Source organism: Mandrillus leucophaeus, unplaced genomic scaffold (genome assembly GCF_000951045.1).
Source record: "Mandrillus leucophaeus isolate KB7577 unplaced genomic scaffold, Mleu.le_1.0 Scaffold2070, whole genome shotgun sequence".
Classification (NCBI taxonomy): domain Eukaryota; kingdom Metazoa; phylum Chordata; class Mammalia; order Primates; family Cercopithecidae; genus Mandrillus; species Mandrillus leucophaeus.
Window position 1 is genome coordinate 39,027 of NW_012102111.1, and position 15,232 is coordinate 54,258.

Sequence of the window (15,232 nt, forward strand, 5' to 3'; positions counted from 1 at the left end):
CAGCCTGGCCAACATAGTGAAACCCCGTAGCTACTAAAAATACAAAAATTAGCCGGGAGTGGTGGCACACACCTGTAGTCCCAGCTACTCAAGAGGCTGAGGCAGGAGAATCACTTGATCCCGGGAGGCAGAGGTTGCAGTGAGCCTAGATTGCACCACTGCACTCCAGCCTGAGTGATGGAGCGAGACTTTGTCAAAAAAAAAAAAAGGGCTGGGTGCAGTGGCTCATCCCTGTAATCCCAGCACTTTGGGAGGCCGAGGCAGGCAGATCATAAGGTCAGGAGTTCGAGACCAGCCTGACCAACAAGGTGAAACCCCATCTCTACTAAAAAATACGAAAATTAGCAGCACTCCAGCTTGGGTGATAGAGTGAGACTTTGTCTAAAAAAAAAAAGAAAAAAAAATCAGAGTAGAAATAAATAAACTAATAGGAGGCTGAAAAAAAAAAAAAGATCAACACAATTAAGAGTTGATTTCTGAAAATGTAAATAAAGTCAACAAACCTTTATCCAGATTAACCAAGAAAAAACCAGAAAAGATCAAATCAAACCACAAATGAAAGTGGAGACATGGCTGACACCATAGATATACAAAAAAATTAGAAGAGACTGTTATGAACAGCTATATGTCAAGAAATTGGATAGCCAGGAAATGGATAAATTCTTAGACACATACAAACTAACAAGACTGAATCATGAAGAAATAGAAAATCTGAATAGACCAATAATGAGTAGGGATATTGAATCAAAAATAAAAAGTGTACCCATCAAAGAAAAGCCTAGGACCTGATGGCCTCACTTCAAAATTCTGCCAAGTATTTGAAAAAGAACTGATACCAATTCTTGACAAACTTGTTCAAAAACTCAAAGAGAAAGAAATACTTCCAAATGCTTTTTACAAGTCCAGCATTACCTTAATACCAAGCCAGAAAAGAATATCACAATAAATTTATTTTTTACATTTCTGGAGATTGGGAAATCCAAGTTCGAGGGGCCACATGTGGTGAAGGCCTTCTTGCTATGTCATAACATGGTGTAAGGCATCATATGACAAAGGGGCAAGAGAATCTCAGCTCAGATATCTTTTTCTCTTCTTATAAAACCATCATTCCCATTTTGGGGCCTCCACCCTGATGACTTTATCTAATTCTAATTACTTCCCAAAGATCCCACCTCCAAATACCACAAACACTTGGGGATTATATTTCTGACACCTGAAATTTGGAGGACATATTCAACGCCAGAAAACAAACTCAAAAGCACATTAAAAATTATGCACCATGAGCACATGGGATTTATTCCCATGATGCAAGAATGTTTCAACATTTGCAAATCAATAGTGTGGCACATTACATTAACAGAATCAAGGACATAAATTATATGATTATCTCATTAGATGCAAAACAAGCATTACACAAAATGCAGCACTATTTCAGAATTTAAAACACTCAACAAACTAGATATAGAAGGAATTCACATCAACACAATAAAGACCATACATAATAAACCCAAAGCTAACATTATACTCAATGGTGACAAATTGGAACCCTTTCCTCTCTCAAATTAGTAATAAGATCAGGATGCCCACTCTTATCACTTCTATTCAACATATTAATAGCATTGGAACTCCTTGCCAGAGCAATAAAGCAAACCAAAGAATTAAAAGGCATCCAAATAGGAAAGAAAAAAACTGTCACTGTTGCTGACAACAAAATACTATATATATAGATGATGTAGTTTGGATGTTTGTCCCCTCCAAATGTTATGTTGAAATGTGATCCCCAATGTTAAAGATGGAGCTCAGTGGGAGGTGTTTGGGTCATGGGGCCAAATCCTTCATGAATGGCTTAGTGTCCCCCCCAGAGTAATGAATGAGTTCTTGCTCTATTAGTTAACGTGGGAACTGGTTGTTTAAAAGAGCCTGGCATCTTTCTTGCTTTCTCTCTTGCCATGTAACATGCCTTTTCCCCCTTCACCTTCTGCCATGATTGCAAACTTCTTAAGGCCTTCACCATAAGCAGATGTTGGCACCATGCTTCTTGTACAGTCTGCAGAACTGTGAGTCAAAATACACATATTTTCTTTATAAATTACCCAGTCTCAGGTATTCCTATATAGCAACTCAAAATGAACTAATATAATAGGAAACCCTAAACACTTCACCAAAAATCTGTTAGAACTGATGAGCAAATTCAGTAATGTTGCAATATACAAAATCAACACATAAAAATTAGTAGCATTTTTCTACACTAACAAACTTTCCCAGAAAGAAATCCAGAGAACAATCCCACTTACAGTAGCTTTAATGAAATAAAAAAGTTATGAATAAATTTAACAAAGGAAGTGAAAACTCTTATGCCAAAAACTGTAAATATTAATAACAGAAACTGAAGAAAGCACAGGCAAATGGAAAGATATCCTGTGTTCATGTACTGGAAGAATTAATATTGTGAAAACATTCTATTTTAACTACCAAATTGACTACCTAAATCAATCTATGGATTCAATGCAAAACCTATCAATATACCAATGTCATTTTTCATATATATGGGAAAAACAATCTTAAAATTTACATGGAATTACAAAAAGCCATGAATAGTCAAGACAATCATAAATAAAAACAGAACAATGACAAAAATAAAAAGCTGGAGGCATCACATGACCTCATTTCAAACTATACTACAAAACAATAATAACTAAAACAGCATGATACTGGCATAAAAATAGACCCACACTGACCAATGGAACAGAATTGATAGCCCAAAAATGAGCCCATGCATTTACAGTCAACTGATATTGGACAAAAGTAGCAGGAATATAGAATGGGAAAAAGAAAGTGTCTTTAATAAATGGTTTTGGGAAAAAGAAAAATGAAATTGGACCCTTTTCTCACACCATATACAAATATCAACATAAGATGAATTAAAGAACTAAACATAAAACCTGAAACTGTTAAACTACTATAAAAAAAATCATAGAGGAAAAACTACATAACATTGGTCTCAGCAATGCCTTTTTACATTTGACCCCCAAAGTGCAAGCAACTAAAGTGAAAGTAGACTAATGGGATTACATCAAAATAAAAAGCTTGTGCACAACAAAGGAAACAATTAACAGAGTAGGGAAACAATGTACAGAATGAGAGAAAATATTTGCAAACTATACATCTATCAAGGGGTTAATATCCAAAATACATAAGGAACTAGTCTGATAAGAAATGGGCAAAAGACATTGACAATTCTCAAAAGAAGACATAAAAATGGCTAACAGATATGTACAAAAATGCTTGACATCACTAATTATTAGGAAGATGCATATTTAAGCCACAATGAGGTATCACCTCACACCAGTTAACATGGCTATTATCAAAAAGACAAAAGGTAAAACAAATGTCAGTGAGGATGCAGAGAAAAGGGAATCATTGTATACTGTTGATGGGAATGTACACTAGTAGAGCTATTATGGAAAACTCTATGGAAGTTCTTCAAAAGTTAAAAATAGAATTATATAACCCAGCAATCCTACATCTAGATATTTACTCAAATATTTGAAAGCAGTTATGCTGAAGAGATGTCTGCACATCCATGTGCATTGCAGTACTAATAGCCAAGTTACGGAATCAATCTAAGTGTCCATCAGTGGATGCTTGGATAAAGAAAATGTGGTATATATACACAATGAAATACTATTCAAACTTTAAAAAGGATGAAATTCTGTCATTTGCAACAACATGGATGGTATTGGAGAACACTGTGCTAAGTGAAATAAGCCAAGCTCAAAAAGACAAATACTGTGTTCTCACTTATATGTGGAGTCTTAATCCATTGAACTCATAAAATCAGGGAGTAGAATCATAGCCACCAGAGTCTGAGTGTTGGGGGAATAGAGAGACGTTAATCAAAGGCTACAAAGCCTCTGATAGGAGTAATACATCTGCTGCACAGCTTGGTGAAAATAGCTAATAACTGAGTGGTGCACATTTCGATACCACTGAGAGAGTAAATCTCAAATGTTCTCATCATAAAAAGTCAAATATTTGAGGTGATGGATAGATTAATTAGCTTAATTTAATCATTCCACATTGTTTTAAAAAATTACAACATCATTTTAAACAGTGTAAATATAATAAATATGCAGGTTTCACATCCCATAAGCACTGTATTTTGAGTTTAGTTTTAAAAAATCTATGTATAAGTGAGCCCACGCAATTCAAATGCCTGGCCCACAATAGGACATTTTCAAGCTGAGGTGTAAGAAAGCCAGTTTGAGTCCCAAAACCTCAAAAGTAGGGAAACTGACAGTGCAGCCTTCAGTCTGTGGCCAAAGGCCCGAGAGCCCCTGACAAATCACTGGTGTAGGTCCAAGAGTTCAAAAGCCAAAGAACTTGGAGTCCAATGTTTGAGGGCATGAAGCATCCAGCATGAGAGAAAGATGAAGGCTGGAAGACTCAGCAAGTCTTCTCTTCCAGCCTCTCCTGACTGCTTTATTCTAGCTGCACTGGCAGCTGATTAGATGGTACCCACCCAAATTGAGGGTGAGTCTGCCTCTCCCAGTCCACTGACTCAAATGTTAATCTCCTTTGGCAACACCCTCCCAGACACACCCAGGAACAATACTTTGCACCCTTCAGTCCAATCAAGTTGACACTCAACATTAACCATCACACCCATCTTGTTACAAAAAAATAAATAAATAAAATTAAAAAAAGGTTTTGACAAAAGATCCATTCCACAGTGCATTCCCTGGCGATGAGGTTTCTGTTCATAATTTACAGCCCAGAGGTTTTGTCTGTTGGAAGAGACACTTAACCAAAGACTCCCTCCAACCTTGCCAACTCCAGTGGAAAGACCTATATTAGGTACTATTGACTAATCTGTGTACAGCAAAATTAGAGGGTATGGACTCATTCATTCACATCTCTCATCTTAAAAACGCACAACTTTCTGAGTGAGCTGTAACTCCCACCAAAGATTTTCACCTCCAGTCACTAAACAGTGATGATCTTTGACCCAGAACTAGAAGGAGACTGACTATAGCTGTTTTGGACTGCTTTAACTCAAGACTCTGAACCAGGTCTGTATACAAATTAACAGCTATGTTTATCGTATAATAGTCACTATAATTATTGTCCTAAAGATACTGGCAGTTTTTATCGTCTTATGCAGAGAGGAACATGTGCCTTGTCTGTTTTAATGTCCTTTTTAGTAGTTAAAATGAATTTCACAACTTCACTTCTACTTATCTTCTGTCCATATGCTTTCTTGCCACTGCCACCCACTGTTGCCCATGAAACAAACCTGTTTCTACAATGGGCCCAGGATTATGTAGACAGATTACAATAAGATGTCTGATGGATATGCAGACTCATGCCTCTTTCCAGTGGCTCTAGCCTGCCGTGGTGGGTATCTCCCTTCCAAGGTCAGCACTGGATAGAATACCAAAATTTTAATACATCACAGAAATAATCTGGCATCCTTAGCACTGACGTAAGAAAAGACAATATGTATCATTGACCTATTAATAACACAGAAAAGGACAAGGGACATGGAGAATGCTTTTCAATGTTGTGAATGTTGTGGCTCCATTATGTTGTGAATGTTGTAGCTCCATACATTATGTTGTGACACATACCATGGTGTCCCTGCCACCTGCCATGGTGGATATCTCCCTTCCAAGGTCAGGACTGGATAGAATACCAAAATGTTATTACATCACAGAAATGATCTGGCATCTTTAGCACTGACATAAGAAAACACAATATGTATTGTAGACCCATTAATAACACACTAAAGGAGAAGGAAATGGAGAATGCTTTTCAATGTTGTTAATGTTGTGAATATTGTGGCTAAATTATTATAGTACAAAGCACTGACTGGCATGCCACTGACTGGATGCAGTGACCGAGCATTTATTGGCTAGCTAAAAATGGGATATATAGCCTTGTGGCACTAACTTAGGGATGTGGTTGCTCTTACTCTCACTGTACACGTTCTTTATTCCAATGGTACAATCACTTAGCTTCTATCTTTATACCATAAGTGGGAATTGAAAATTTCATATGGCATATAGAGGGCTTAACAAATGAAACCCAAAAGGCCCTAATTTATAGTTGATTAGTATCTCCTTGCTAAACAATGAGGTCTCACTTATGAGAAAAGCTGTGCTGTAAAATTGTGTGACCTTGGACATACTCTCTTCAGAAATAAGGTAGAAACAAAAATGTTCCCATACAAACAAAATCTAAGGAAGATGATTTTCCCAAGGGTATCCTGTACCACCATAAAAACTGTTGTGTTTATAACCCAGATTAATCAATAACATTACTTGACTTATGACTGATATGAAAACACAAATAATCAAGCTTTCAGACCCAAAACTCTCACGAATCAACTGCTTAAGTAGTTGGTTTGGGTCCTGGGGAATTTGGTGGCAAGAGCTACTGATTATAATAGGAATAATAATAATTTATGTTCTGCCTTGTTTTTTCTTACCATATTGTTAAGGCATATGTTTCCAACTAAGTCAACATGCAACCAAAAAGTTAGAACAATGATTGCCCCAAAATTTGCTCTGATTGAGGAGGCGGTAGCATAGCCTGAACCAGTTTTGAGGATTGCTTTCCCTTTGTTGCTATAATCTGGCCTTGGTTCCTTTTCTCCCCTGTTTTTTCTTTCTCTCTTCCTTCTGTTTCTTTCTCTCCATGAAACATGACCTCCTAGGAATGAGCCTTCTTGCAATGAGGGACCTAATCTTCTAGGAATAAACCATCCTAGTGACGAGTGATCAGATGAAACCTGTGAGTAGAGATTCATTTTCTTCTGCAATGCTTTCTCTAGAAGATTTTGAAGAACAGTGGGGAAATGTGAAAGAAAAACAGAATTTCGGGACCCCAAATTCATTATGCCAAAGGGAGAGTTAGGCTTGGGAACTGAGTCATGCCAAAACAAACTGCCTTCCTTTTGTTCTTAAACAGAGAGCTGCAATGACAGAAGGCTACATATCCCCCTGAGTGCCCTTCCTCACAAACTGCTCATAAGGAAATTCTCTGTAGGCCCCAAAATCTTTCATGATACATATATCCCCAATAAACTAACCTTAAAACAGAGTTCTGTTGAATCTCGCCCTGACAATGTAAATTAACAGCTTACCTTTACAGGCATGGAACACAGACAAGACTAGAAGCAATCTTTTTGTCCACCCTGAGACAAATGCATAATTGACTTCATCCCCTACTTTATGGTTACTTTATCTTATGTAAAATGTAGATATACTGAGTGTGAGATGAAGGCGTAATTGACAATCATCTTTTTGGTTTACAATCCTATACCAGTTTCACCATTGTACATTAGAAGCACAAAACTTCTTTTGTTTTTTATTATACTTTAAGTTCTAGGGTACATGTGCACAACATGCAGGTTTGTTACATATGTATACATGTGCCATGTTGGTGTGCCGCACCCATTAACTCGTCATTTACATTAGGTATATCTCCTAATGCTATCCTTCCCCCTAGCCCCCAATAGGACCCCGTGTGTGATGATCCCCTTCCGGTGTCCAAGTGGTCTCATTGTTCAATTCCCACCTATGAGTGAGAACATGCGGTATTTGGTTTTCTGTTCTTGCGATAGTTTGCTGAGAATGATAGTTTCCAGCTGCATCCATGTCCCTACAAAGGACACGAACTCATCCTTTTTTATGGCTGCATAGTATTCCATGGTGTATATGTGCCACATTTTCTTAATCCAGTCTGTCACTGATGGACATTTGGGTTGATTCCAAGTCTGCTATTGTGAATAGTGCCACAATAAACATGCGTGTGCATGTGTCTTTATAGCAGCATGACTTATAATCCTTTGGGTATATTCCCAGTAATGGGATGGCTGGGTCGAATGGTATTTCCAGTTCTAGATCCTTGAGGAATCGTCACACTGTTTTCCACAATGGTTGAACTAGTTTACAGTCCGACCAACAGTGTAAAAGTGTTCCTATTTCTCTACATCCTCTCCAGCACCTGTTGTTTCCTGATTTTTTTAATGATTGCCATTCTAACTGGTGTGAGATGGTATCTCATTGTGGTTTTGATTTGCATTTCTCTGATAGCGAGTGATGATGAGCATTTTTTCATGTGTCTGTTGGCTGTATGAATGTCTTCTTTTGAGAAGTGTCTGTTCATATCCTTTGCCCACTTTTTGATGGGGTTGTTTGTTTTTTTCTTATAAATTTGTTTGAGTTCTTTATAGGTTCTGGATATTAGCCCTTTGTCAGATGAGTAGATTGCAAAAATTTTCTCCCATTCTGTAGGTTGCCTGTACACTTTGATGGTAGTTTCTTTTGCTGTGCAGAAGCTCTTTAGTTTAATTAGATCCCATTTGTCAATTTTGGCTTTTGTTGTCATTGCTTTTGGTGTTTTAGACTAGAAGCACAAAACTTCTTAATTTCACAGTGTCACAGTTAGCGAGGAATTTGCCTCAGTATGAATTTTGCCTTGGGTCTCACCCACATCTGATTTAAATGAGACTCTGGGCTTTGGGCTTTTGAGTTGATGCCGAAAGGAGTTAAAACTTTTAGGACTATTGGGGTGGAATAAATTTATTTTATATTGTGAGCAGGACAGTAATTTAGTGGGTCTGGGGTGAAATGTTGTGGTTTGAATGTGTGCCCCAAAATTCATGTGCTGGAAGCTTAATCCCAAATGCAACAGTGTTGAAAGGTGAGGCCTAATAAGAGGTGATTAGGTCATGAGGGCTCTGCCCTCATGGATGAATTAATGTTATTATCATGAGGGTAGGTTAGTTATTTTGAGAGTGGCTTTGTTATAAAAGTGAATTTGGACTCTTTTGCTCTCTTGCTGTCACCCTCTCTTGCCCTTACACCTTCCACAATGAGATAACACAGCATGAAGATCCTCAGAAGATGCCAGCACCATGCTCTCTTAGACTTCTCAGCCTCCAGGGCCAGGAGCCAAACAAATGTATTTTCTTGGTAAATTACTCAGCCTATGGTATTCTGTTATAGTCATACAAAACAGGCTAAGGCAGCATTATTACCATTATGGAAAGAAAAATCCAAGCAGCAATCAGAAGGATCTGACCCACACAGACCTATGGCATTGGCTAATTAAGCATGGTGTTCCTAGAAGTGAAATAGATGACAAGCCTATTAAATTTTTACCTAATCTATATAAGCAGAACTTTTCTAGGTTAAGTAAACAAAATTTTAACCTGAGCCATAAAGTCACAGCCTGCTTCTCAATCAAGTCCCAGACTACAGATCCAGAACCTTTGAAAGAAGGGGAGGCAAGGTCTCCTTTAGGAATAACTCCAGTACATTACTGAAAATTTGTACTGTTAATCTTTCTCCCAGCCTTCCCTAAAGGACCTACAGCCTTATACCAAAGTAAATATCCATTGGGGAAAGGGAAATAATCAGACTTTGCAGGGACTGCTGGACATTGGCTTTGAACTGACACTAATTTCAAGGACCTAAAATATCACTGTGGCCTTCCAATAAGAATATTGGCTTATGGAGGTCAGGTGATCAATGGCGTACGTCACTGTGGGTCCAGTGGGTCCCCAACCCATCCTGTGGTTACTTCCCCAGTTCCAGAATGCAAAACTTGAGTAGACATACTTACATGCTGGCAGAATCTTCACATTGGCTCTTTCACCTGTAAAGTGAAAGCTACTACGGTGTGAAAGGCCAAATTTAAGCCATTGGAACTGCCTCTACCTAGAAAAACAAACCAAATGCAATACATCACTGGAAAAATTGCAGAGAGTAGTACCTTCATGAAGAGCTTGAAAGATGCAGGGGTGGTGATTCCCACCACATCTCCATTTAATTCTCGTACTTCACCTGTGTAGAAGACAAATGAATCTTGGAGAATGACAGTGAATTATTATAAGCTTAACCAACTGGTGACTCCAATTGCAGCTGCTGTGCCAGATGTGGTTTCATTGTCTGAGCAAATTAACACATCTCCTGGTATCGTGTATGCAGCTATCTGGTATCTTTTCCTCCATCCCTGTCCATATGGCCCACCAGAAGCAGTTTGCTTTCAGCTGGCAAATCCAGAAATACACCTTCACTGTCCTATCTTGAGGGTATACCAACTCTAAAGCCCGATGCCAGAATTTAGTTCAAATGGATCTTGATCACCTTCCCCTTCCACAAAATATGCTGGTCCACTACATTGATGACATTATACTGATTTCACCTAGTAATTGAGTAGCAGCAACCACTCTAGGCTTATTGTTAAGACATTTGTCTGTCAGGGAGTAAGAAATAAACCATAAATAAAATTCAGGGGCCTGCTACCTTAGTGAAACTTCTATAGGTCCAGTGGTATGCAGCCTGTTGAGATATCACTTCTAACATGAAGGATAAGTTGCTACATCTGGCCTCTTCCACAACTAAGAAAGAGACACAATGCCTGGTGGGCCTATTTGGATTTTGGAGGCAACACATTCCTCATTTGGATGTGTTACTCTGGCCCATTTACCAATTAACCTGAAAAGTTGCTAGTTTTGAGTGAGGCCCAGAACAAGAGAAGGCTATGCAACAGGTTCTGGCTGCTCTGCCACTTGGACTATATAATCCAGCAGATCCAATGGTGCTTAAAATATCAGTAGCAGATAAGGATGCTGTTTAGAGCCTTTGTCAAGCCGCTATGGGTAAACTGCAGCACAGGCCTTTAGGATTTTGAGCAAGGCCATGTCGTCATCCACAGATAACTACTCCCCTTTTGAGAGACAATTCCTGGCCTGCTGCTGGAACTTAGTACAAACTGAATACTTGATCATGGGCCGCCAAGTTACCATGTTACCCAAGCTGCCCATCATCAACTGGGTTATATCTGACCCACCAAGCCATAAAGTTGGGCATGCACAGCAGCACTCTATCATAAAATGGAAGTGGTATATATGTGATCAGGCTCGAGTATGTTTCAAAGGCATAAGTAAGTTACATGAAGAAATGGCCCAAATGCCCATTGTCCCAATCTGCTCCTGCTATATTGCCTATTTTTTCAAAGTTTCCTGGGTCTACAACTTGCAGGCAGTAGACTTCTCAACCTCCAAAACCATGTGTGCCAATTCCCAAAATAAATCTGTTTCTCTGAGATATACATTGGTTCTGTTTTTCTGAAGTACCCTAATACAGAGATCTTTCCCTTTAATATGCATGCATATCTACATTTATAAAAGTGTGAAAAGGAATACAACAACACTTTAAATGTGGTTTTTACCCAGTGGTAGGATTACGCTGCTTCTTCATTCTGTTCAACTATACATTATGATTCTAGGATTTGTTTGCCCAGAAAACAGAAATGAAAGAAAAAAATGTTATTACAACTCAAATTTTAAAATATAAATTACATATTTATCCACTGAAAACACAGCAAAATTGAAATAATTATAATACCTAGTTTAGAGCCTTTTGCAGAGAACTGGGTACCCTTTTAGAATGGAAATAACAGAGTAACCGTGTAAGTTGACACAACTTTATAAGTGGGAATTTGACTATGAAGTATAAGTTCTTAAAAATGATCTATAATTTTGTTTTTAATGCTAGAAGTATCTATTATGGAAACGATTATGGATATAACTGTAAATTTAGGTAAAAGTCAACATAGTGGTCTGAAATTAAAGGATAATTGAGGACAAATAAAATTTCCAACAATGTAGGAATGAAAAAAATGAGCGAATTCATATACACAATAAATATTCAAAGACCATTTTAAATGATATTAAAAAAACATGAAAATATATGAGGTCTATTATTAAACAAAGATTCCAGAAAAATGTAAAGATGTAAAGCATGATTTGGTATTGTGTATATATATATATATGTAAATCATAATATGTAACAATATGTACATATTGTACAATGCTGTCTCTCCATATATATATATATGTATGTATGTATATGTATATAATATAATCCTAGAAAGCTACTGACCAAAACATTAAAAGCAACACTAAAGATAGGGTTATAGGTAGTTTTAAATTCTTTTTCTTATTGCCAGAAATTGCTAATATTTTGTAATAAAATTTTATTTTCTATTTAATTGAAAAAGTGTAAAAATTAAAATCATATGTACTATATAGCAGCAATGGGGTACTCCATATTTGTTTGTAAGAATGTTTGTTCAGGAAACAATACTGAATGAAAGCAATGATTTCAGCATCAGAATATTCTTAGCAGCTTTGGTTTCGATGAGGAAACACCAGAAACAACAAACACCCAAATCTATCAAAATTGGAGGAGAGATGAAGGTGAAATCTATTGAAATAGATCCGTGGCATAGACCAAAAGGTTGGCAATTATTATACATGGATAGGAGAATGATTATTGATTTTTATTTTTCCTATGAATGTTACTAGATTTCTTTTAAAAGTGAAGTTTCATTATTTGAATAACAAAACAAAACTTTTAAAAAAATTAAAAAGAAAAACAAAAAGTGAGATATGGTCCTCATAGCATTATATTGGCAAAAAAAAAACCCGAAGCTTAAAATATCCAAAGAGATACTTGTGCAGGAAATGGACATTCCCTAAAGTACTAGTGGAAATATAAATTGGTGTATTCAGGCTACTTGATAATATAGTTAAAGAATATTAAAAGGTTTCTACTTTTCAACACCCCTTTTAAGTATTTATCTTAAGTAAATAATACAAGAATGCTGCTGCAGAATTATTTACCACAGATTCACGTTTCTGGGAAAAATTTAGAAACTACTTTTTAAAGCCCAACGTGAAGAAACACTTAAAAAAAACAATTCTGATCCACTTATACAATGGCAGTGAGTTGCAGGAGAATATTTAGTAGCAAAGGATGTTTTAGATGTATTTACAATATACTTAAATAAAAATTTTGACAGAATACTTTCACTATGAACACAGAATATACATTTAGTATAGAATATATTCAGTATGATTTTATAATGGTTTCAAAATTTACAAAAGGCAAAGCCTGCAAAGGCATAATCTCTTTAAAGTGGCTATTGTGCATATATAATATGTGTGTCTTTTTAAAGTAACGCACTTGTAAAACGAAATAATTTTTTAAAACTACAAGCCTAAATAATTTCCCATAACTTAAAAAAATACTAACTTAAGGAGATGGTAAAGGAAATATGCATTCTCTTACACTGTTGGAGGGCATAAACTTTGTGGACGAAGCATTTGGCAGCAGAGAGCAAGATATATAAGGCAATTAAATATTTCTTGATGTCAGCAAACATTCACCTCCAAATGTGTTACGGAAAAGTCATAGCCATTTAAAAAAATATATCGAGGGGCAGGATTTTGGAAATTATAGTTCATCTGTAAAATGAAACACCAAGTAAAAATAAAATTATAGGAGACTATTAAAGAATTTGGAAAGATGGTAAGTAAAATTTCTTATGCTGAAAATATACCATAATGAAACATACATCCTATATTACATTTTTGGAGGTATTAGTTATTTTCATGTATGTCTCAAATGCTTCAAAAGTTTTTTCTATTTTCGTCAAGTGGTAGAATCAAGAATGATTTTCAACTTTAGAATATTTTAAAAAATGCTTTTAGTTGATACTGTATTGTCTGCATAAAGATGAATGTTTAAAACAAATAGAAACAAAAAATCTCAAATTATAAGTAATTTAATATCAAGTCTCAAAAACTGTACAGGTATCCAGGTACACTCACAATATCTGCGTAGTTTATGAGGGTAAATTGGTACTATCTTTATCAATGGTCTCTTACTAAAGAAGGAAAAAAAAAAGATTTTAAGCCTCCCAATCTTTTCATCCTTCAATTATACTATGAACGTTTGTTCAGGAAATAAACATGAATGTAATGTTTGTGCACTGTGATCCTGTTGGCAGCTTTGGCTTGTGTAAGAAAACAAAATGAAACAACCCAGATGTCCAACAATTACTTAAAACAAATATATCCCTATATCTATATCTAATATGTACATATATCTATCACTCTATCCAGCCCAATCACACATTAGAGCACTAAACATCCATGAAAACTATTTTAGAAGAATATTTAATGACATGAAAGTTCAAGAATATCTATAAATCTATGTCTATAATATATATTTATGTGTGAAAAAGCAGATATTGAAACAGTATATACAATAATTTCACATATATATCACGTAAAAATACGGGGCAGATACAGATGAAAATGTTTCAGGAATGTATAAGTAATCATCAGAAACGATTACGGGTGACATTAATTTTTCTCTGTTAACTTGTCTGCTTCGTGATTTTTTTTTTTTTCCTGCAATGACGCTGAATTACTTTTCTGACAAAAGGGAAAAGGACAGGAAGTGGGCACAGAGGAAGGGGGTATTAAACAGTGTTGGATTGCAGCAGAACCACCTAAGACAGCGAAATACCCTTTGCAGCCCGACAAGCTGGCCAACACACACACACAGACACACACACGCACGCACACACACAGGCACACACGCACACATGCACACACACATACCATCAATTACGGTGACCAAGAGACTATGCAGGGGAAACGGGCATACTCTTTACTAGCTGCGCTGGCCGGCACGAGTGCAAATCGGTACAATGCTTATGAAGAGGGCCTTTTGGCAACACACAGGAAAAGTCTTTAAAATGTCTCTATGTGGATCTTGCAAGTCCACAGTTAAGGAGACCACCGCACCGGGATGCTGGCAAAGATTTGGCTTGACAAGGAAGGATTCACTCATCAAAGCACAGAGCACGCAATGTTGGTCTTAAACACAGGGAAAGAACTAGGCACCACCTGAATGTCCAACAATGTGGGAATGATTACAGAAATGTTAAGGTCCACGGATACACTGGAGCACTCTGCAGGCACTGAAGATGACGTTTCATAAGCCTGTTGATAACATGGAAAGAAGTTCAATGGGTTGATTTTTGTTTGGTTTTAGTTGCTGAAAAGCAGGTTAAGAAACACCACATACATGAACCATTCTATAACAGTGTGTTAAAAGGGAAGGCGGGGTGGGGGTGAGCAAAGGAGAGAGAGGGAGAGAAGAGAGCCTGGAAAAGCAGCACACCAAAAAGGTAAAAGTGGTTCTCTCTGGGGAGTGGGACCAGGGGAGCAATTACTCTCTTGTTTCTTCCCTCATCTAACATCCTTCTCCTTTCTGATGTTTCTACCATGAAATGGTATCACCTGTGCAGTAAACAAAGAGAGAATGAAAATGCTTTTTAAACCAAACCACAGGGAGGAGAG